This window comes from Nerophis lumbriciformis, linkage group LG04, assembly GCF_033978685.3.
Source record: "Nerophis lumbriciformis linkage group LG04, RoL_Nlum_v2.1, whole genome shotgun sequence".
NCBI lineage: Eukaryota > Metazoa > Chordata > Actinopteri > Syngnathiformes > Syngnathidae > Nerophis > Nerophis lumbriciformis.
The window spans coordinates 13,920,252-13,942,044 of NC_084551.2; the positions used below are offsets into that span (position 1 = coordinate 13,920,252).

The 21,793-nt window shown below is 43.0% G+C and overlaps 1 protein-coding gene and 1 long non-coding RNA gene across 2 annotated transcripts in view; one reads left to right on the plus strand and one right to left on the minus strand.

Moving 5' to 3' along the window:
* Window positions 1-21,793, minus strand: part of fbxl4 (F-box and leucine-rich repeat protein 4) — a 608,311-nt gene that overhangs the window by 314,510 nt on the left and 272,008 nt on the right. The window lies entirely within an intron of this gene.
* LOC133596588 (uncharacterized) overlaps window positions 6,675-21,793 on the plus strand; it is a 192,302-nt gene continuing 177,183 nt past the window's right edge. Inside the window, exon 1 of the long non-coding RNA XR_009814624.2 lies at window positions 6,675-6,804. This is a non-coding gene — a long non-coding RNA (uncharacterized lncRNA). The remainder of the gene's footprint in view (window positions 6,805-21,793) is intronic.

Sequence of the window (21,793 nt, forward strand, 5' to 3'; positions counted from 1 at the left end):
CCAACACAGATAGACAGACAACATTCACACTCACATTCACACACTAGGGCCCATTTAGTGTTGCCAATCAACCTATCCCCAGGTGCATGTCTTTGGAGGTGGGAGGAAGCCGGAGTACCCGGAGGGAACCCACGCAGTCACGGGGAGAACATGCAAACTCCACACAGAAAGATGCCGAGCCCAGTATCGAACCCAGGACCTTCGTATTGTGAGGCACACATGTTCCACCGTGCTGCCCGACACAGTGTCATGTAACACGGACATATACCTAAATTGCAAGACCCACCAATGGGGAACACATATATAGGCATTACTTGTACTAGTAACGTCACCCAACATCTGTACATTTATGTACCAGCACACTACACACAACTCTGGCTGAATATTCCATTTATATACCGGGAAAAAAAAAAAAATTAGGTTTCTTTTTGCAGTGCAAATTTACCAACACGATTTGTTTCACGGCCGAGCTCGTAACTCAAAACGTCCGTATCTTAAATAAGCTTCGTCCATTGAAATTAATAAAAAATCTATTTAATCCGTGCTTGGTCCTCCCAAAACACTGCAATTTGAACATGTGACATGCCTTTTAAAAATAAAAAACTTTATACAACACATATTTTTCCTAACTCAGTACAATACAGTCAGTGTACTCCAAACAACTAGTTTGATGCAATAACGTAATAGAATTGTTTAATATATACCTTAGGGACTGGACTAATGCGGCGAGTGTTGCCAAGTCTGCTTATTATATAGCAGTGGTTCTTAACCTGGGCTTCACGGTGGCAGAGGGGTTAGTGCATCTGCCTCACAATACGAAGGTCCTGAGTAGTCTTGGGTTCAATCCCGGGCTCGGGATCTTTCTGTGTGGAGTTTGCATGTTCTCCCCGTGACTGCGTGGGTTCCCTCCGGGTACTCCGGCTTCCTCCCACTTCCAAAGACATGCACCTGGGGATAAGTTGATTGGCAACACTAAATTGGCCCTAGTGTGTGAATGTGAGTGCGAATGTTGTCTGTCTATCTATGTTGGCCCTGCGATGAGGTGGCGACTTGTCCAGGGTGTACCCCGCCTTCCGCCCGATTGTAGCTGAGATAGGCTCCAGCGCCCCCCGCGACCCCAAAGGGAATAAGCGGTAGAAAATGGATGGGTTCTTAACCTGGGTTCGATCGAATCCTAGGGGTTCGGTGAGTCGGGCTCAGGGGTTCGGCGGAGGTCAAGACACACCCGACTCATCGTGTAAATAAAAACTTTTCCCTATCGGCGTATGATTTGCAGGTGTGTAATTTGTTGTGAGTTTATGCACTGTGTTGGTTTTGTTCTTTGAAGGTGATGTTCATGCACGGTTCATTTTGTGCACCAGTAAAAAAAACATGGTAACACTTTAGTATGGGGAACATATTCACCATTAATTAGTTGCTTATTAACATGCAAATTAGTAACATATTGGCTGTTAACTAGTCATTATTAAGTACTTATTAATGCCTTATTCGGCATGGCCTTATTATAACCATAACCCTCTAACCCTGGCCCTTACCCTCTAACCTTAACCCTAACCAAATAACTCTAAATTAAGTCTTTGTTACTTAGAATATGTTCCCCATACTAAAGTGTTACCAAAAACATACAACTTTGTCTTGAATTTGAAAAAAACAATTTTATTTTTCACTAAAGAAGGGTTTGGTGAATGCGCATATGAAACTGGTGGGGTTCGGTACCTCCAACAAGATTATATAGTAAGCATCTTGTTTTCATAGAGCTGGTTACGCGATTCTCTCTTGAGATCTGGCAACATTGTCTCCGTCAAGTAACATTAGGAACTAGTAAATCGGTGTTCATGTTGCACATGGGCGTCTTTCAGTGACGGACCGGAGAAGTCAGAGTTAACAACAAGTGCTGTACTGTATGTCTGCGTACCAAAAGTAATGTTTGACCATCCGGTTCGTTGAGTCAGGAGTAGAAAGAATAAATTGGAACTTGTCAAAAACAGCATCTGCAGCTTCGCAATATTTTCATGGATAAATGTTTGTTGTTGTGTGATACGGACCGACTATGCTGGGGTCGGACGTAACGAGTTAAGGTACTCTCAAGTTGAGGTACCACTGTATGTTTGAGTTGATTATTAATATGCAGTGTGAAGTGTCGTCTTCATCATGCCTCGGGATGGTATCAGATTCAGACTTTTTCAGCTATGGCAGGTGTGTAGAGGCAGAATCCCAACTCCGCAACTAGCAACTCACTGTAGCTGATTATTTCTTTGTTCCAAATTGTATGCTGTGTTATGGATGCATTCGATTTTGTATGATAATCATCCTATTTTAAATGCCTTAGTAGATGATTATGTGCTGTCATCAGTGATAAAAAATATTAGATTTTCATTAGTCTGGAATTGTATTACTGTCTCCTGACCTGCCCTTCTCACTTAGTGTTATTAAATACATGAAATATGACGCATTGAATATTGTTTACCCTGTCAGACAGGCATTACGCTGACAAGTTTAAAGCATATGTAGAGTGGGTGTATGTTTGCCTTGTCATTTATAATACTAAAGGTAATTTGAGGGAAGTGGGCAAACTTGTTCCTTTTTGGAGCAGACTGTTTGGCATGGAGAAGGCGGTTTAACGGGATAGAAAGAGCAAAAGGGATACATAATTGCTTGTGTACATTTTGCTGCCAAGATGTCATCTTGTCATTCCTAAATATACTGGCAAACACATTCCAACATGTGCTTGCATGAGGCACACATACTGCTTAGTCAGACGGGCTCTTCTGTGGAAGTGATCGCATTTCGAGGGAAAAAAAAAGAAAAGCGAAATTTAAGTGGATGTTGGAAGAGTTTTTATGATGTCTGTTTGTATTGTGTACAAGCTTTCCATACTGTACGTCAATACACTCTTTATCTTGTACAAATTATTCCACCCAGCACACAACCAGCTTTCTCCTCTTTTCTATTTCGAATTACAATAATCACATAGCCTGACTTAGATTTCTACAGTATTGTATGTGCTTTGTCTCAGTATGTGGGTAAAGTATTATCATGTCCTATAGACAAGTACCTGGTGTGCTGAGGAAATTGCTTTAGAGGACAGCAACCCCTATTGTGGCCTGTGCATCACCAAATATGGGACTGCAGCTGAGGAGGCAATACGGAAACATGTTTCACTGCACTGTGGTATACAATAATCTGATGTCCGTGGTTCCTATTAATATAGATTTAAAAAGAATAAAAAACTACAATACACATTAGAACGGATTTTTGTCCAAGGACAACTAGCTAAAGTATGATATTTTTTACAGAATGAAAATAAGTATATAATTTTCTGTAAAACCAAATCATTGATAGCGTTTTATTTCATACACTATCATTCACAATCCCTATGGAAGACAAGAACATGCACGTCTTTATCTTTTCTGTGCATTCTAAATAGTAAAAAAAAAAAACTGCTAGCAAGAGGTGGCCAACAAAGCAGGTAATGTGGATTTACAAAACCTAAAACCAATGGAGTTGGCACGTTGTGTAATTCGTAAATAAAAACAGAATACAATGATTTGCAAATCCCATTACCCATTCTTGCTTGATGTACAGCTTAAGTTGTTCCAACAGTCCGGTGTCTCCGTTGTGGTATTTTAGGCTTCATAATGCGCCACACATTTTCAATGGGAGACAGTTCTGGACTACAGGCAGGCCAGTGTAGTACCTGCACTCTTTTACTATGAAGCCGCACTGTTGTAACACGTGGCTTGCAATTGTCTTGCTGAAATAAGCAGGGGCGTCCATGATAACGTTGCTTGGATGGCAACATATGTTGCTCCACATTGTCCAAAAACAATTTGAAATGTGTACTCGTCAGACCACAGAACACATTTCCACTTTGCATCAGTCCATCTTAGATGAGCTCGGGCCCAGCGAAGCCGGCTGCGTTTCTGGGTGTTGTTGATAAACGGCTTTCGCTTTGCATAGTAGAGTTTTGACTTGCACTTACAGATGAAGTGACGAACTGTAGTTACTGCCAGTGGTTTTCTGAAGTGTTCTTGAGCCCATGTGGTGATATCCTTTACACACTTTTTGATGCAGTACCGCCTGAGGGATCAACGGTCTGTAATATCATAGTTTATGTGCAGTGATTTCTCCAGATTCTCTGAACCTTTTGATGATATTACAGACCGTAGATGGTGAAATCCCTAAATTCACTGTTAGACAATTTGCTCACGCATTTGTTCACAAAGTGGTGGCCCTCGCCCCATCCTTGTTTGTGAATGGAAGCTGCTTTTATACCTAATCATGGCACCCACCTGTTCCCAATTAGCCTATTCACCTGTGGGATGTTCCAAATAAATGAGCATTCCTCAACTTTCTCAGCCTTTTTTGCCACTTGTGCCAGATTTCTTTAAACATGTTGCAGGCATCACATTCCAAATGAGCTAATATTTGCAAAAAATAACCATGTTTTCCAGTATGAACGTTAAGTATCTTGTCTTTGCAGTCTATTCAATTGAATATAGGTTGAAAAGGATTTACAAATCATTGTATTCTGTTTGTATTTACGATTTACACAATGTGCCAACTTCACTGGTTTTGGGTTTTGTACCTATTATTTCTATAAAGCCTTCCAAAACAACTTCCAACAACGTTTTATATGCATGCTGTAAGTTTATATGTAATGTAAAAACAGGCACGTTCATGATAACATGTAATATTTACATTATTTTGGTATTTTTTAAGATAACCGAAACTTCTTACCTGTGCACATTGGATAGCATTGAACGCTAATTTTGTCAACAATTACCACAAATAATGGCAGTCTTTTGTGAGAGCCAACGATGGCTACATTGGGACAAATGAGGATCCAGAACCTTATCTTTTGGAGCCTGATTATATAGAGGATGAGCCACACATTTTAGAAGCTTAGTGATAAGCAGATCCAACTGTAGTGAAACACTAAGCATCATAAAATACAAATACAAAATAAAACGGTTACTTATGATCTGCTCTCACAGGGATGCCGACTGGTGGGATGTTTGTATCTTTCAGCACAATATTTGTGCTCCCTGTTTAGATGACAAGTTCAGCATAATTTTTACTCCTCAGGTAATTTATTTTGAGATTTTTGTGTATATATATATATATATATATATATATATATATATATATATGTATATGTGTGTATATATATATATATATATATATATATATATATATATATATATATATATATATACACACATTAGAGATGCGCGGATAGGCAATTATTTCATCCGCAACCGCATCAGAAAGTCGTCAACCATCCGCAATCCACCCGATCTAACATTTGATCAGAACCGCATCCGCCCGCACTCGCCCGTTGTTATATATCTAATATAGACGATGCAAGGCATTAGTGAGGTTATAAAGCTTTTGCCTGTTAAAGAAAGGAGACTGATCCAATGCAGCACAGACATTCGCGTGCCACGCTGTCACGACCCAGACGCACACCAGTGCGCAATCATATGGGAGCCGCGCTGAGCGCACCTCCAAGCGCGTCTCGCTGCCGGCGACGGCCGGGTATATGGGCCCGACGCTCCAGCGCCATCCATTTTCAGGGCTAGTTGATTCGGCAGCTGGGTTGTTACACACTCCTTAGCGGGTTCCAACTTCCATGGCCACCGTCCTAGCTGCTGTCTATATCAACCAGGGTGAGCCCCACCCCTTTCGTGAGCGCACTGCGCGCGGAGTGACCCCTGTTACGCGCCCCCGGCAACAGGGGTGGCGGGCAGGTAAGCTGCGCGGGCGGAGCGCGCGGAGTGACCCCTGTTACAAGCCCCCGGCCACGGGGGTGGCGGGCAGGTAAGCTGCTTACCTGCTGCGCGTGACGCCGGCCGCGGCGAAGGCGGACGAGGCGGGGTGTCGGTGCGGTGGGCGCGGTGGTGACCCTGGACGTGCGTCGGGCCCTTCTCGCGGATCGCCTCAGCTACGGCTCCCGGTGGGGCCCTCTCGGGGGAAGGGGCCTCGGTCCCGGACCCCGGCGAGGCGTCCCTTCTCCGCTCCGTAAAAGTGTCCATCTCTTTTTTTTTTTTTCTTCTGTTGTGGCATATGCTGCAGGTGCCTGCTCGTTTTTCGTATGTGGGTAACAACATTTAACTATGTATATATATTTCCGAATTGGTTTAACTGCCACCCGCCTGAATCTATTTAAAATCTAATTTTTTTCTATTTCAACCACCCGACCCGACCCGACCCGCGGATAAAATCTATTTTTTTTTTAATTTCATCCGCCCGATCCGCGGATAATCCGCGGACTCCGCGGTTGTGCCCGCAAACCGCGCATCTCTAATACACATATATATATACACATATATATATATATATATGCTCTGACGACATTCATGTCGTCAGAGCATGACGACATGAATGTGCAGGAAATGAGTGTCTCCATGGTGATAACCGAATAATACACACAAAAATCTCATGTAAATATGGCGATCTGCAACTCATCAATTGTACATGCAGTCCTAGTAGATCACATGCAACACGCCCACTGATAGTACATGCCGTTTTATAGTTTGCAAAAGCTGTTTAGTGCGTGGTATTTGGATCTTAGTAAATCAAGGGGGTTATGAATGAATAAGCATTTTTGTATTGTTTTAAATTGATGCATATGTTTGTATAGTAAATAGTTGCAATTTGTGTTACAGGTTATGTGAACTTGGTCTTCATTGGCACCACCACTATTGGCACTTTCACCGCCAATCGTCCTACTGTGAGGAGCCCAATCCAGGCTGCGGGCTAAAACTGTCTTGGACCAGTTTGGGAGATTCACTATCACAGGTTCGTGTGAGAATATGGCCTGTCACGTTGGAAAAATACAGTTTATTATTAATGAGAGTCCATGTGAGCGTGTGTGTGTGTGTGTGTGTGTGTGTGTGTGTGTGTGTGCGTGTGTGTGTGTGTGTGTGTGTGTGTGTGTGTGTGTGAGAGAGGTGTAGGCATAGTGTAAAAGAGCAGCCACCAGTGTGATATTTATAGAGGCCTGGCACATTGACCGAGGTGACACACACATCGATATAGGCCAAGGTGTGTTAATTAGAGGTAAATCTTGACTCGAGAGACTGAAAAAAGGAGAGGAAGAAGGGCAGGTGTTGATGGCAGTAGTAACAGTGGAAGGCATTGGAGCAATGCAGAAAACTCAGATTTAAAGGTCATTTTTCTCTGTGTGGTTAGATTTTTATTTGCACACTTTTCTACCGTTTTACACGTCCTTCTACGAGGTACTCTGTTGACATACTATACTTTGTAAGCAGTCAAAAATATGCTCTGAGCACTGCAAGACGGCAACAATTTACGTCCTAACACATTTTGAACTGACCAATTAGGGATGTTGCGTGAGTTCTAAATGCCCTGGGCAGGAATAACAGGTCAGTGGGGAGATATCATGAGGAACCTCACACTCTGAAATAGCCCCAAATACAAGTGCAGTGGAACCTCGATTTACAAAGTCAATTGGTCTTTGAAAAGAGTTTGTAAATAAAAAAGTTTGTATTCGTAAATTTCCCCATAAGGAATAATGGAAACATGACTAATTAATTGCAGCATCAACAGAGTCCCTTTTTCAGTAAAAAAAATTAAAAATAAATATATATATATATATATATATATATATGTATATATATATAACATAACATAATATACAGAGCCATACAGTACTGTATATCAAACAAACATAACAAGTGGGTGATGGATTAATTTTAATATTTAATGACAAAGTCAAAACGTGAACAACTGCTGAAATGTCCTCATTTGTAACCGCCCTGCTGACACACACACGCACACACAGCAGTAACTAGCCCTCTGGTGCGTTCACCGTTTGAAATCACAAAACTCCTTAAATTGAACAGATAGTTCACTGCAATGATTAAGATTAAAAAGATAAAATGCACTATACATTGTGATTTTTTTTGACAAGTGAAAGTGGAAGGGAGGTAGAGCTGGTGATGACACAGTCTTTGGTTGTAGTCGTGATTATTTCCAACCACACATCGCTTGTCCATTGATTTCTTGGGACTCATATTGACAAAAAATTTAAAAATTACTAACAAAAACCCCACAAAAAAACACAAAGTAGTAGGTGATGAACCTGTCTAAAGTGGACCCCCCATACACTTAGACTTAGACTTAAACTTAGACAAACTTTATTGATCCACAAGGGAAATTGTTCCACACAGTAGCTCAGTTTCAACGAACGGAAAGGGTAAGGATGGAAAGGATAATGCAGTAGACTAAAAATGTACCATAGTAGCAATATAAAATATAACATACATGTAATATTTACATATTATATATACAGTATATAATATATATTGTTATATTATTATATTATATTATCTTTGTATATAATATATACAATATTTAACAAATCCCAATTACCAAGTACAATATTACAGTATATGTAACAGCTGCAGCAAAAAAAGGGTAGCATAAAATAGAGAGTAGATCCAGCAGAAAATATACATTATAAACAAAGAGAGGTAGCTAACATAGAAGCGGTCAGGTAATAGACAGATATCATCTATTGCTGTATGGCGAGTGATTATACAGCGGGATGGATGGAGTGTGGAATGAAGGCGTTCTTGAATCGAACACTGTGGGAATGAAGTCCACACCTTGTCCAAATCTCCCCGAACTTGTCTCAAATGTTTGTGCTGCAAACATTTTTGGTGTAACTATTAGTTTTTAATGTATTAATGTTTCAATATTTATAACCAGCCACCCACCTTAGCGAATCCTCCCCAAACCAATACCAATTATTTGTGCTACGACAAGTTTGGGTTGATTTGGAAAAGGTGTGTGTGTTGGGGGTGTGGGGGGCAACTTCACACAGGTAGCTGACGACAGTACTGCTGAGATGACATTGAGAATAGAGAGAAAATGGATGTGCTGACAGGCACAAAATGGCTGTATAGCGAGGCACACAATGGATGAATGAAACAATCGTAGGCTGAGACAAAGTTTGTGCAACAGAAGATAATTTTTATTCGGCATGTGGTACATAAATTAAAAAGTTTGTACAATGTGGGGTTTAATAGCCTTTACTGTCCTTGCAAAACAGATACCCTAAATACAAAAAATGCTGACCTTAGCTTGAACTTCATTACCAAAATTGGTACCTGGCCCCAGCATAGTCAATTACCATGACAGAGTAACAAAGTTTCCCTCTGAAAGTCTACTAGAGCAGTAGTCCCTAACATTTATGCGCCCATGGACTGGCTTGCGTTCCTACACACCTCTGACGGATCTCAATGTGTGGGCAGTTCCTGCAGACCTTATATGTACCAAACATTTATATAAGGTACTGAACAGTACTGGAAAACATGGGAGAAGAAAGTTACCAATAATCAATGGCTAGTGGATCTGAGATCCTTCCAGGACAATCTTCCACAACAAGATGTCGTGACCATTAGAAAGACAGACATTCAAGACAGAGTTTCTGTCGTTTATGAGGAGCTGAACACACTAGGCCCAGACATTATCCAAATTAACTAAAGGAACTGACTGCACTTCATGGATGCCTTACAGCACAAATGAACCAGCTGCTGAAATGGGACTCACTCAGAGTGGTTAACACAAGACCAGATTGACCTTTGCACGGCATAAAAAACTCCTGTCGGGCATAGCAACGACAAAGATACGTAGTTATAGCTCCACACATGGGTGAAACCTGAAAGAAATTGGTAGTGGCATAGAGAAGCCAAGCACCAGCAACTGGTCGAATATGCAATCACTTAGGATGGGGAAACCAGTCCGACCGACCTATGTACTGCCTGGATAAAAATGCCTCAGACTGAATACCCCACTCATGGACACTGGAATGCTTAGAGCTTTTCAACATCAAAAGGACACTAAAGACTTTCATCAAACACAAAGTTGCAAAGCCAATTGTACAACGCACTATCGAGTGTGGCATATATCAAGGGGATGCTCTGTCCATATTGCTGTTCTGCATAGGCAAGATCCCCTCAAAGAGTGCCTTTGAATACCGGTTTTGTAGTGAAATTAACAATGATCAGCTACATGGATGAGCAGTATGCCTGGAACGATTGAGACTTTGACTCACTGATCCACCTCAACAGATTCGGCAGTAACGACAATGAAATGTCATTCGGATTAGAGAAGGGTGGTAGTAAAGAGAGAACAGATGACCACAAGGCAGATGCCCAGACGTGTGCGGTGTTGCTACTTTTCCGTACAATGGCCGGCATGCTTTGATGTTAATCACATTCAAGTCTTTTGTTTGAAGGAAGTTAGCCATCTGTTGCATTCAATCAACATTCAGCTCATTTGTTTGCCCCTTTCTCTTCTCCGCTGCCCTAGTATCTGAGCAGGGTTTGATTGCTTGACAAAGTGTTTTCAGTTCTCCTCTCAACTACCTGATGGCATTTTTCATACTTTTTTATTCTGCTCCGTTTTTTTTGTCTCTGTTCCGGTCTCAGACCTCTTTAGTGCTTCTACTGTAAGTCAGTGACAATAGCGATGTTTACATGTGCAACATTACTCCAACCCAATTCCAATTCACTATTTTCATGGACACTAAACAAATTGATCCGATCATGACATGCGTATTCATGTGCCAAGCATTTAATCAGAATAAACCATCTGGGCAAGCCCAATATTGTCTTTTTTTCAGAAACAGTCAAGGAAGAGGCTACTTCTGCCCCAATTAATTTAATTTTACTCCTCGCTCTATGCAATTCTTTGGAATCATTATTTTTAATTAATTGCTTAAAAACAAAACTATTGCCAATTACATTTTTTAAAGCGTTCTTATTGCTGCGTTTTTTTCCACACCTACCTACAACTTTTGCAGCGTAATGTATTTAGGACAGTTGTAAAGAAGCTAGCACACCAATGCTGGTAATGTTTACATGCGCAGTGAAGGCGAACTACAAAGCCAAGCTCCGAATAGGTGTGTACATGGACGCCGTTCAGAATAATGACCGGTATAAACCACTTATTTTGTTCAGAATTAAATTAATTTCCAAATGGACCTCATTGGATCTCAATTTTCTGTTTATATTAAGATTTTTTTTTATCTGATTGGGCCTTTATTCTGATTATTCCTGTCCATCTATACAGTCATGGTCAAAAGTTTACATACACTTGTAAAGAACATAATGTCATGGCTGTCTTGAGTTTCCAATAATTTCTACAACTCTTATTTGTTTGTGATAGAGTGATTAGAGCACATGCTTGTTGGTCACAAAAAACATTCATGAAGTTTGGTTCTTTTATGAATTCCTTATGAAAATGTGACCAAATCTGCTGTTTCAAAAGTATACATACAGCAATGTTAATATTTGGTTACATGTCCCTGGGCAAATTTCGCTGCAATAAGGTGCTTTTTGGTTGCCATCCACAAGCTTCTGGCAAGCTTCTGGTTGAATTTTTGACCACTCCTCTTGACAAAATTGGTGCAGTTCAGCTAAATGTATTGGTTTTCTGACATGGACTTGTTTCTTCAGCATTGTCCACACAATTAATTCAGGACTTTGGGAAGGTCATTCTAAAACCTTAATTCTAGCCTGATTTAGCCATTCCTTTACCACTTTTGACGTGTGTTTGCGGTCATTGTCCTGTTGGAACACCCAACTGCGCCCAAGATCCAACATCCGGGCTGAAGATTTTAGGTTGTCCTGAAGAATTTGGAGGTAATCCTCCTTTTTCATTGTCCCATTTACTCTCTGTAAAGCACCAGTTCCATTGGCAGCAAAACAGGCGCAGAGCATAATACTACCACCACCATGCTTGATGGTAGGATTGGTGTTCCTGGGATTAAAGGCTTCACCTTTTCTCCTCCAAACATATTGCTGGGTATTGTGGCCAAACAGCTACATTTTTGTTTCATCTGACCACAGAACTTTCTTCCAGAAGGTCTTATCTCTGTCCATGTCATGTCAGATGTTCTTTACAAGTGCATTTAAACTTTTGACCACGACTGTACATGGCTAATGTTATTGTCGTCAGGGCGGGACTTCTTTTAGACGAGGTTTTTGAATTTAATTAGCGTAGAAGTGAAATGTCTGGTGAGTAAAGAGAGGGGGTGACATTGTTGACACGTTTACAGTTATGTAATATCTGCATGTGACCATGTGTGTAATGTGCCTGATACATGCCATTGTGACTCGCATGTACAAGAGCTTCCTGTGACAGACCATAAAAACAAACTATTCATCCTTTCCCTCCTTTGTCTCCTCTCCTTCTTCCAGCCATTTCCAGAGCCCTTTTTTTTTTTTTTCTTCATTCCTCTTAACTCGCCAGCTGTCGCGTTGCCCCAGGCCTGGTGTTTTGTGGTGGTATCAGTGGTGTCTACACCTCCTTCATGTTATAGATGGTACTAGAGGCCAGCATTACTGCTCCAGCTGTCATGCCACAACATCTCAGTCTAAGTCGCTCGGCTGTAAAATGGAGCGCCGGTCCCCTGGGCGACACAACTCCCAGGACATTACTGTTAAAGGCTTTGTTGTGACCTCTGCTACTGACTTAACTATATATCACCTTGCTCGCTCGCTTCCGCAACATTCTGCTCACGCCTTTAAAGAGCTTTATTTCTCCCTTTCCCTTTTTTCGTTTCTTTTTTTTACATCTGTATTTTCTCCCTCACGCCATCCCCACACATTTCAGACACACACACATTTATCCAGATAGATGATTTTTTTTCTTTTGTAAGAAAAACCACTGCCCATTATTGTATCCATAAAATCGAGAGCATTTCCATGTATAGGCCATAGGTTATTTACCATATTACAGAAGCATGTGGTGGTAATGGATTTCTTTGTGTACACTTTGGGGTCTTGAAAAATGAACCCAAGGTGGTATTGTTATTTTTATAATAACAATACGTGCAATACGTGAAGTTAGGCGTTATGCTGCCATCTAAGCGCCGTCTTTTTCATGGACGCCCCTGCTTATTTCAGCAAGACAATGCCAAGCCACATTCAGCCCGTGTTACAACAGAGTGGCTTCGCAAAAAAAAGTGCGGGTACGTTCCTGGCCCGTCTGCGGTCCAGACCTGTCTCCCATCGAAAATGTGTGGCGCATTATGAAGCGTAAAATACGACAGCGGAGACCCCGGACTGTTGAACGACTGAAGCTCTACATAAAACAAGAATGTGGCTGGAGCCTATCCCAGCTGCACTGGGGATTTTACAGTAAAAATAAAAGTGATACCGTTTTTCGACTTACAATATTGAACTGCAAAAACAAATGTTGATCTGGCGAATGACCTGACAGTTTTTTTTTCTTCAGGAAAATCTACTTTTGTGCGACCACTGTTAATTTGTGGAGTACTTTGATTCTTTCGGGTCTCCTCTATGCCAGTTAATGACACCTTTACCTGATTTGTTTTAGAACTACTGATCTCTTACTCCTAATGTTTTCATAAATGTGAACCATGGTCAAAGTTCCCTCTAAGGCAGTGGTTCTTAACCTTGTAGGAGGTACCGAACCTCAACAGTTTCATATGCTTATTCACCGAACCCTTCTTTAGTGAAAAATAAAATATTTTTTTTCTTAATCTAATCTTAATTTATAAATATTAATCATGAAATTATGTTATTATATTAAAGAAATACTAATAAAGATATATTTTACAAACAAAAAGTTACAGAAATGTACACATGATCCCATGTTTACATCTCATTGTGCAACATGTGAATGTTTAAGTGGGAACTAAATGCGATATCTGAAAGGGGTATAAATTATTTCCAAAGCAGGACCCCCCACCCAGACATACAATACTAGTACACAGCTCCTCAAAAAATAATATGTTTTGTTTTTGTCATTGTAAGTGGGCCAAAACACTTATATTAGAAGATAATCTCATGGAAATGACTGCTGTCATTTGATTATAATAATAAAACATTTAACTTGTTATTTAGTCAGGTTTGGGACAGGTGTGCTGCTGGTGTGGCCACAGTGAATGTACACGTCTGATGTCGCTCACATGTGCTCCACTGAATGCTCAAGGAGTTTTTGCGTTTGCTCACGCATATGGAAAATTAGAGGGAACATTGTTTGGGGGTATCCATAATACGCCGATAGGGAAAAGTTGTTATTTACACGATGAGTCGGGTGTGTCTTCAGAATCAGAATCAGAATCAGAATCAGCTTTATTGTCATTACGCAAGGTAACGAGATTGAGGCCATTCCATACAGTGCGATGTGTGCATGCTAGAAAAACAATGTGCAAATATATAAAAATATAAAAAATGTAGAAGTGCAATGAATATGGTGTGAAATGAATATATACATGAAAAAAAACAAAAAAAAAACAGGGTGGTTGGTGGAATGGGTTATTGCACCGAAGAAAAGGCAGTTATGAGGGACAATGGGGCAGTCCGTTCAGGATGGTTATGGCCCTGGGGAAGAAGTTGTTCTTTAGCCTGTTTGTTTTGGTTTTAATGCACCTGTAGCGCTTCCCAGAGGGCAGCAGGTGGAACAGGTCAGAGCCAGGGTGGGTGCTGTCCTTGATGATGGCACTGGCTCTGTTGAGGCAGCGGGAGGTGTAGATGTCCGAAAAGAGAGGGGAGAGGGTGGCCGATGATCTTCTGAGCCGTCTTGACCACTCTTTGCAGCCTCTCCCTGTCTGCTGCAGTGCAGCTGCCGTACCATACCGTAATACAGTAGGTCAGCAGGCTCTCGATGGACGAGCGGTAGAAGGTCAGCAGCAGGTCAGGCTTCAGGTTGTACTTACCGAGGACTCTAAGGAAGTGTAGCCGCTGCTGAGCCTTCTTGATGATTGATGTGGTGTTGACTGTCCAGGAGAAGTCATTAGAGATGTGGACTCCAAGGTACCTGAAGGTGTGGACCCTCTCTACACGCTCGCCGTTGATGTAGAGGGGGGCAGGGTCGGTGCTGCTCCTCCTGAAGTCGACGATGATCTCTCTGGTCTTGCTGGTGTTGAGAGCGAGGTTGTTCTCCGAAGACCAGGCCGTCAGCTTCAGGACCTCCTCTCTGTAGGCAGCCTCGTCACCCCTGGAGATGAGCCCGACCACTGTGGTATCGTCGGCGAACTTGACGGTAAGGTTGTCACTGTGGGCCGGACTGCAGTCATGGGTGTAAAGGCAGTAGAGGAGGGGGCTCAGCACACAGCCCTGTGGGGAGCCGATGCTCAGCGTGCGGGAGGATGAGAGGTGCGGGCCAAGTCTCACATTCTGGGGTCGGTCCGTTAGGAAGTCCCTTATCCAGGCGTTTGTGAGAGGGGGGAGGCCAAGAGTGTCCAGTTTATTGCAGAGTCTGTCCGGGATTATTGTATTGAAGGCAGAGCTATAGTCCACAGAGAGCATCCGGACGTAGCTCTGCTGCTGCTCCAGGTGGTTCAGAGCAGAGTGGAGAGCAACAGCGATGGCGTCCTCTGTGGACCTGTTCGCCCGGTATGCGAACTGGTGGGGGTCGAAGTCTGGAGGGATATGGTCCTTGATGTGCTGGAGAACAAGTCGCTCGAAGCACTTCATGATTACCGGAGTGAGGGCCACTGGTCGGTAATCATTCAGGCTGGTGATGGGAGACTTCTTCGGCACCGGGATTATTGTAGATGACTTCAGGCAGGATGGGATGACTGCCTGAGCCAGGGAGAGGTTGAAGATCCTGGTGAGGGGGGGGGCGAGCTGGTGGGCGCACGTCCTGAGCACCTTTCCAGGTACTCCGTCTGGTCCGGTAGCCTTCCTGGGGTTCACAGCCAGGAGCACTCGTCTGACACTGTGCTCCTGTACAGTGAGTGGAGTGGCGCCGGAGCCCGGTGGGGGCGGGGGCAGGGCTGGAGCAGATGAGTGTCGCTGGGGGGTTTCGAAACGGGCAAAGAAACAGTTAAGCTCCTCTGCCAGTGTCGCACTCTGATCCGCAGTTGTCATATTGCAGCCTCTGAAGTTCGTGATGTCATGAATGCCCCGCCACACCTCCCGTGAGTTTTCGCTGGACAGTTGGGACTCTATGCACCTCCTGTGGTCCGCCTTTGCTTTTTTAATCCCTCTTTTCAGGTCGGCTCTAGCAACACTGTACAGTGCCCTGTCCCCTGACCTGAAGGCTGCGTCGCGGGCCCTGAGGAGTGTGCGGACCTGGCTGGTCATTCATCTTGTTGGGGTAAACCCGGATGGTTTTTTCCACAGTCACATTCCCGATGCAGAACTTTATGTAGTCCAGCACCGTTCCTGTGGCTGTCTCCAGCTCCTGTTGTTGGAAGAGGTCCCAGTCTGTGTGTTGGAAGCAGTCCTGAAGTTTGGGGAGTGCATCGTCAGGCCAGGTCATAACAGTCTTTGTGATAGGCCTGGCCTGGCGTCTGATGGGGGTGTAGGTAGGAGAGAGCAGGAGGGAAAGATGGTCTGACTGTCCAAGCTGGGGGAGGGGTGTAGCTCTGTACGCGTGCTTTATGTTGGTATACACGTGGTCCAGGGTGTTCTTGCCCCTTGTAGAACACTTCACGTGCTGGTAGAACTTAGGGAGTACAGTCTTCAGATTGGCCTTATTAAAATCCCCTGCTATGATATGAACACCGTCGGGGTGGGCCCGCTGCTGTTCGTTGACGGTGTTCAGCAGAAGAGAGAGCGCTGTGTTTACTTTGGCGTCCGGTGGAATATACACAGCCGTGATGATAACAACAGACAGCTCTCTCGGGAGAAAAAAAGGCCGACATCTAACAGACATGTACTCCACGTCCGGGTAACAGTGCTGTTCAGTGATTGTCCCGTTGTTGCACCAGTTCTCATGCACGTAGATACAGAGCCCCCCTCCTCTGCTCTTACCGGAGTCCTTAGTTCTGTCCCGGCGGAGCAGAGTGCGTCCGGCTAGCTGCATGCTAGCATCGGGTATTTCCGGGTGAAGCCAGGTTTCGGTGATAATCATAGCACAACAGTCCCGAACATAGCGGTTTCCAGCAAGTTGTAACTCCAGGTCGTCCATCTTCTGTACAAGGGATCTGGCATTAGAGAGGAACAGGCTCGGTAGCGGTGGCTTGTGGAGTTGTTTCCTAAGCCTGAGCAAGACACCGGACCTGCGGCCACGCTTCTGCTTCCTCTCCCTCCTCCGTCTGCGCCGTCTCCCAGACCCGACAACAAACCACGGAGAGCCCTGTGCTCTCGCTATGTCATCTGGGATGTTGTGCTCGTGGTGAAAGTCGCTCGAAACAGATATCTGGTGCGAGTTACCGATATCCAAGAGTGACTGGCGGGTGTACCGGGTGTTTGCAGTACAGGTGGTGCACAAAAGGAAAAAAAACAAGAAGAAAAGAAGGAAGAAAGAGCACTGAAATGGAGAGCCGTAAGCCGCTGCGTCTGTGCGCGCCGCCATCTTGGATTTTTTTTTTTTTTTTTTTGACCTCCGCGGTGGAGGCTTCGCCGAACCCCTGAGGCTGACTCACCGAACCCCTAGGGTTCGATCGAACCCAGATTAAGAACCAGTGCTCTAAGGTGCGCGCCTGTGCAATTGTGCACTGCTCACGCGTCCTCTGCGCACGGCAAATCTATGCCGCACAAAATCAAAAAAAAAATAAAATAAGCGCATAATAATTTTCAATGTAACTGACGACACGCGGTCACAACTTAGAAAACCGTTTTCGTCATCAATTATTGTTGAGACGCTTTAGCGAGGACATGAAATCCATCGATCACTTTATTGAGCAAAACTCTCATAAACCATGACCAAAAACATTGGTAAAACATTTATATCCAGCAAAACTGGTCATCTTCTGCCGTGCAAACCAGACCAAAACCAACAATGTCATCTCTCATATCAACATGCACACATGGCACTTAGCCAGTGATGCGTTTACAGCCACTTACCAATCAAATGTGTCCTCATTTTAGTGTCATTTATCAAGAATCTTAATTTATAAATATTAATCATGAAATGCTGTTATTATATTAAAGAAAGTTACAGGAATGTATATGATCCCATGCTTACATCTCATTGTGCAACATGTGAATGTTTTAATGGGAACTAAAAGCAATATCAGAAAGGGGTACAAATTATTTCCAAAGCAGGACCCCCCACCCAGACATACAATACTAGTACACAGCTCATGAAAAACAATATTTGTTGTTATTGTCATTGTAAGTGGGCCAAAACACTATCATTAGAAAATAATCTTACGGCAATGACTGCTGTCATTTGATTATAATAATAAAACCATCAATCCATCCATTTTCTACCGCTTGTCCCTTTTGGGGCCGAGGGGGGTCGCTGGAGCCTATCTCAGCTGTCATCGTCATTGGCGGTCACTCAAATCGAGTATGACGATCCTCCTGGTAGGGGTGTATCCCTTTATGGAGGATGCCTGTGCGTGACTTTGTTTAACGTGGGGAGACTGGTGCACAGACAGTCACCGCACGATCCTTGACAGACTCGGGTCAGGGTCCAGTGGCATGGAGTCCAAGACGACTGGGGACCCTTTTCTGCTGCAGCCTTCTTCCGCCATCGCAGCCGTTGTGGTCTTTCTTAAATCTACCGTCTTCCTCCTGCTCCGCCGTTGAGGTCTTCACCGTATCCCTGGCTAGGGGGCAGTCAGGTACTAGGCCTTTGCCAAGGGCCACCTGGGGTAACAGTAGTAAAAAGGTTAACCTCCTAATGCCCCAAGACCCCACTGCCGGATGCACTTTAACGTCATGCCCAGGACACTTAGGCGAGGTACACCCTGGACAAGTCGCCACCTCATCACAGATAATAATAGAACATTTAACTAATTTACTTGTTATTTAGTCAGGTTTGGCACAGGTGTGCTGCAGGTGTGGCCACAGTGTGCACGTCTGATGTTTGCTCACATGTGCTCCACTGAATACTTGAGGAGTTTTTGCATTTGCTCAGCCTCATGATAAATTAGAGGGAACATTGTGCACATTTTGATCTACTTAAGGAGTTATAAAGTAATAAACCGAACATTGGGAGCAAACAGGAAGACGGGAATTACACTAGTTTATTTGCGATACACAATCATACTAATTTATGCACACACACACACACACACATGCTTCCAACATAAGGTGTACAGAGTGTCCCCCTGCTTCTGGTGTTTGATGGGAGTACGATGTCTCTCCCCGTCTCTGTCCTCGCCTCATCTGGTTTCATATCTCACAGCAGCAAGGCATGGACTGGTAAAATGCTCACATTCTCAGTAATCTTCTCTTAATGTGCTGCGCTCTTTTAAGTGCAGCCTAAGTGAATCTATTTGGAGTGACGCTGAGCCGAGCGAAATTCCTCCCATGTTATCTGAACAGGTCTAACTAATGGGTTTATCAATTTGGCTGAATCCAATAACTGCTTTAAGGACGTGTAATGTCTTCCTCAAACACATTCCACCCAGGTCCACTCAATTCCTTTGGTTCATTAAAGGGTCGCAGGACTTTGGCATGCCAGGATATTTACTGCACCTGCTTGCATGTGCTTGTTTTGTAAGTGTTAGCTTTAGCGTTTTTAAGTTGTTCACTAATTGGAAAAGCTAAATACACTATATTGCCAAAAGTATTTGGCCACCTGCTTTTATTCAAATATGAACTTGAAGTGCCAGCCCATGGAATTGCCCAACATGTTTTGGTATCCTGGAGCATTCAAAGTTCCTTTCACTGGAACTAAGGGTCAAAGCCCAACTCCTGAAAAACAACCCCATGTCATAATTCCTCCTCCACCAAATTTCACACTCACAATGCAGTCCGAAATGTAGGGTTCTCCTGGCAACCTCCACACCCAGACTCGTCCATCAGATTGCCAGATGGAAAAGCGTGATTCATCACTCCAGAGAAGACGTCTCCACTGCTCTAGAGTCCAGTGGCGACATGCTTTACACCACTGCATCCCACGCTTTGCATTGTACTTGGTGATGTATGACTTAGATGCAGCTGCTCAGCCATGGAAACCCATTCCATGAAGCTCTCTGCGTACTGTACGTGGGCTAACTGGAAGGTTAGATGAAGTTTGGAGCTCTGTAGCAACTGACTGTGCAGAAAGTCTTTTCACTATGCGCTTCAGCATCCACTGACCCCTCTCTGTCAGTTTACGTGGCCTACCACTTGGTGGCTGACTTGCTGTTGTTCCCAAACTCTTCACTTTTCTTATAATAAAGTTTACTTTGGAATATTTAGGAGCGAGGAAATTTCACGACTGGATTTGTTGCACAGGTGGCATCCTATGACAGTTCCACGCTGGAAATCACTGAGATCGGCCCATTCTTTCACAAATGTTTGTAGAAACAGTCTCCATGCCTAAGTGCTTGATTTTTATACACCGGGCCAAGTGATTAGGGCACCTGATTCTCATCATTTGGATGGGTGGCCAAATACTTTTGGCAATATAGTGTATCTGATGAGTGCATGTTTGAAATTAATGCAGTGGTACCTTGGTTGTGCCAATACTTTTCGCAAAAAAGTTTGCCTTCTTGGTTATTATAAAACGTGCCTGTGCTATCCCGCCCTCAATTCCCCACCCAGAAGTCATTTTCCGGTCAGCTCTATGATGTCATCACTGGTTGAATGGTAGTTTTTTTTTGGCTAACAAACAAAGTTGCACCTCAAGTCTCGGTGCTTTTTCATATTAAGTACGGCTGCAAAATAACCCACCATGGGGCCAAAGAAATTACGTGAATGCCCGCACTTTGATAAAGAAGGTGAGAAACACTGAATTGAATTCAAGAAAAAACTCAAAAGCAAAGTGTCAAGTTGGCTCTAAGTTTCATATTTATAACGTCGAAATTGCTTTCATCCCACCCTCCGGGCTTTCGTCTGCTCCAACGTCTCACTCTTCCATTGTGCTGACTTCTATGAGCAGCAGTATATTTAGCTTCAAAAGTATAAGGTTGCGAATCCTCATTTGTCCCAAAATAGTCGTCTATGTTGTCTGTTACCAAGTCTGCCATGATTACAACACACTCGTGTTTGTTTCCGGAAGTATGACAGTTGTTGCCAGAAGTCGTAAGGAAACCGAAATAAATGCGCTAAAAGAAATCGGTGCCGGAAATGATTAAAATGACCAAAATATGGTGAATATTGTACATATTACATATTGTTTTGAACGTGTCTGTTATTACATTATATAAAGACTTGCAGTGTGTTTATAAAACATTACTGGATGGGTTTAAAGTTGTTTCAAAGGGCTTGAAGGCTACAATCATGATTAGCCACATCTTTCAAGCCTTTTTAAAAAAAAAAAAAAAAAAAAAAAAAAGTGTGTTCTTGTCTTTCATAATGATTGTGAACGATAGACAAAATTCCCCAAAAAATGTTTTTTTACCCATTTCATTTGTCATTTACGTTAACTTTGTTTTATGGGTTCAAAACTACAATATAAAGAAAATAAGTTTAGTGTCAGTATTTTTGGATTTTGCCTTACAAATATTGCAAGTTCAAACCCCGGTCAAGTCATACCAAAGACTATAAAAATGGGACCCATTACCTCCCTGCTTAGCACTCAGCATCAAGGGTTGGAATTGGGGGTTAAATCACCAAAAATTATTCCCGGGCGTGGCCACCGCTGCTGCCCACTGCTCCCCTCACCTCCCAGGGGTTGATGGGTAGAATGCAGAGAATAATTTCGCCACACCTAGTGTGTGTGTGACAATCATTGGTACTTTAACTTTAACTTGAACTTAACTTACGGAGCTCTTAACTCAAAACACTTGTATCTCAAATCAACGTCTCCCATAAAACTGATTGCCCCCCAATTTAACATGTAACATGCCGTTTAATAAGAAAAAAGTCAGCCGCACATAAGAAAATACTAAATGAAACAATAATAAAATTAACTTTTTATGTGAGCCATTTTTTCTGAGTCTATTATCTATCATTAA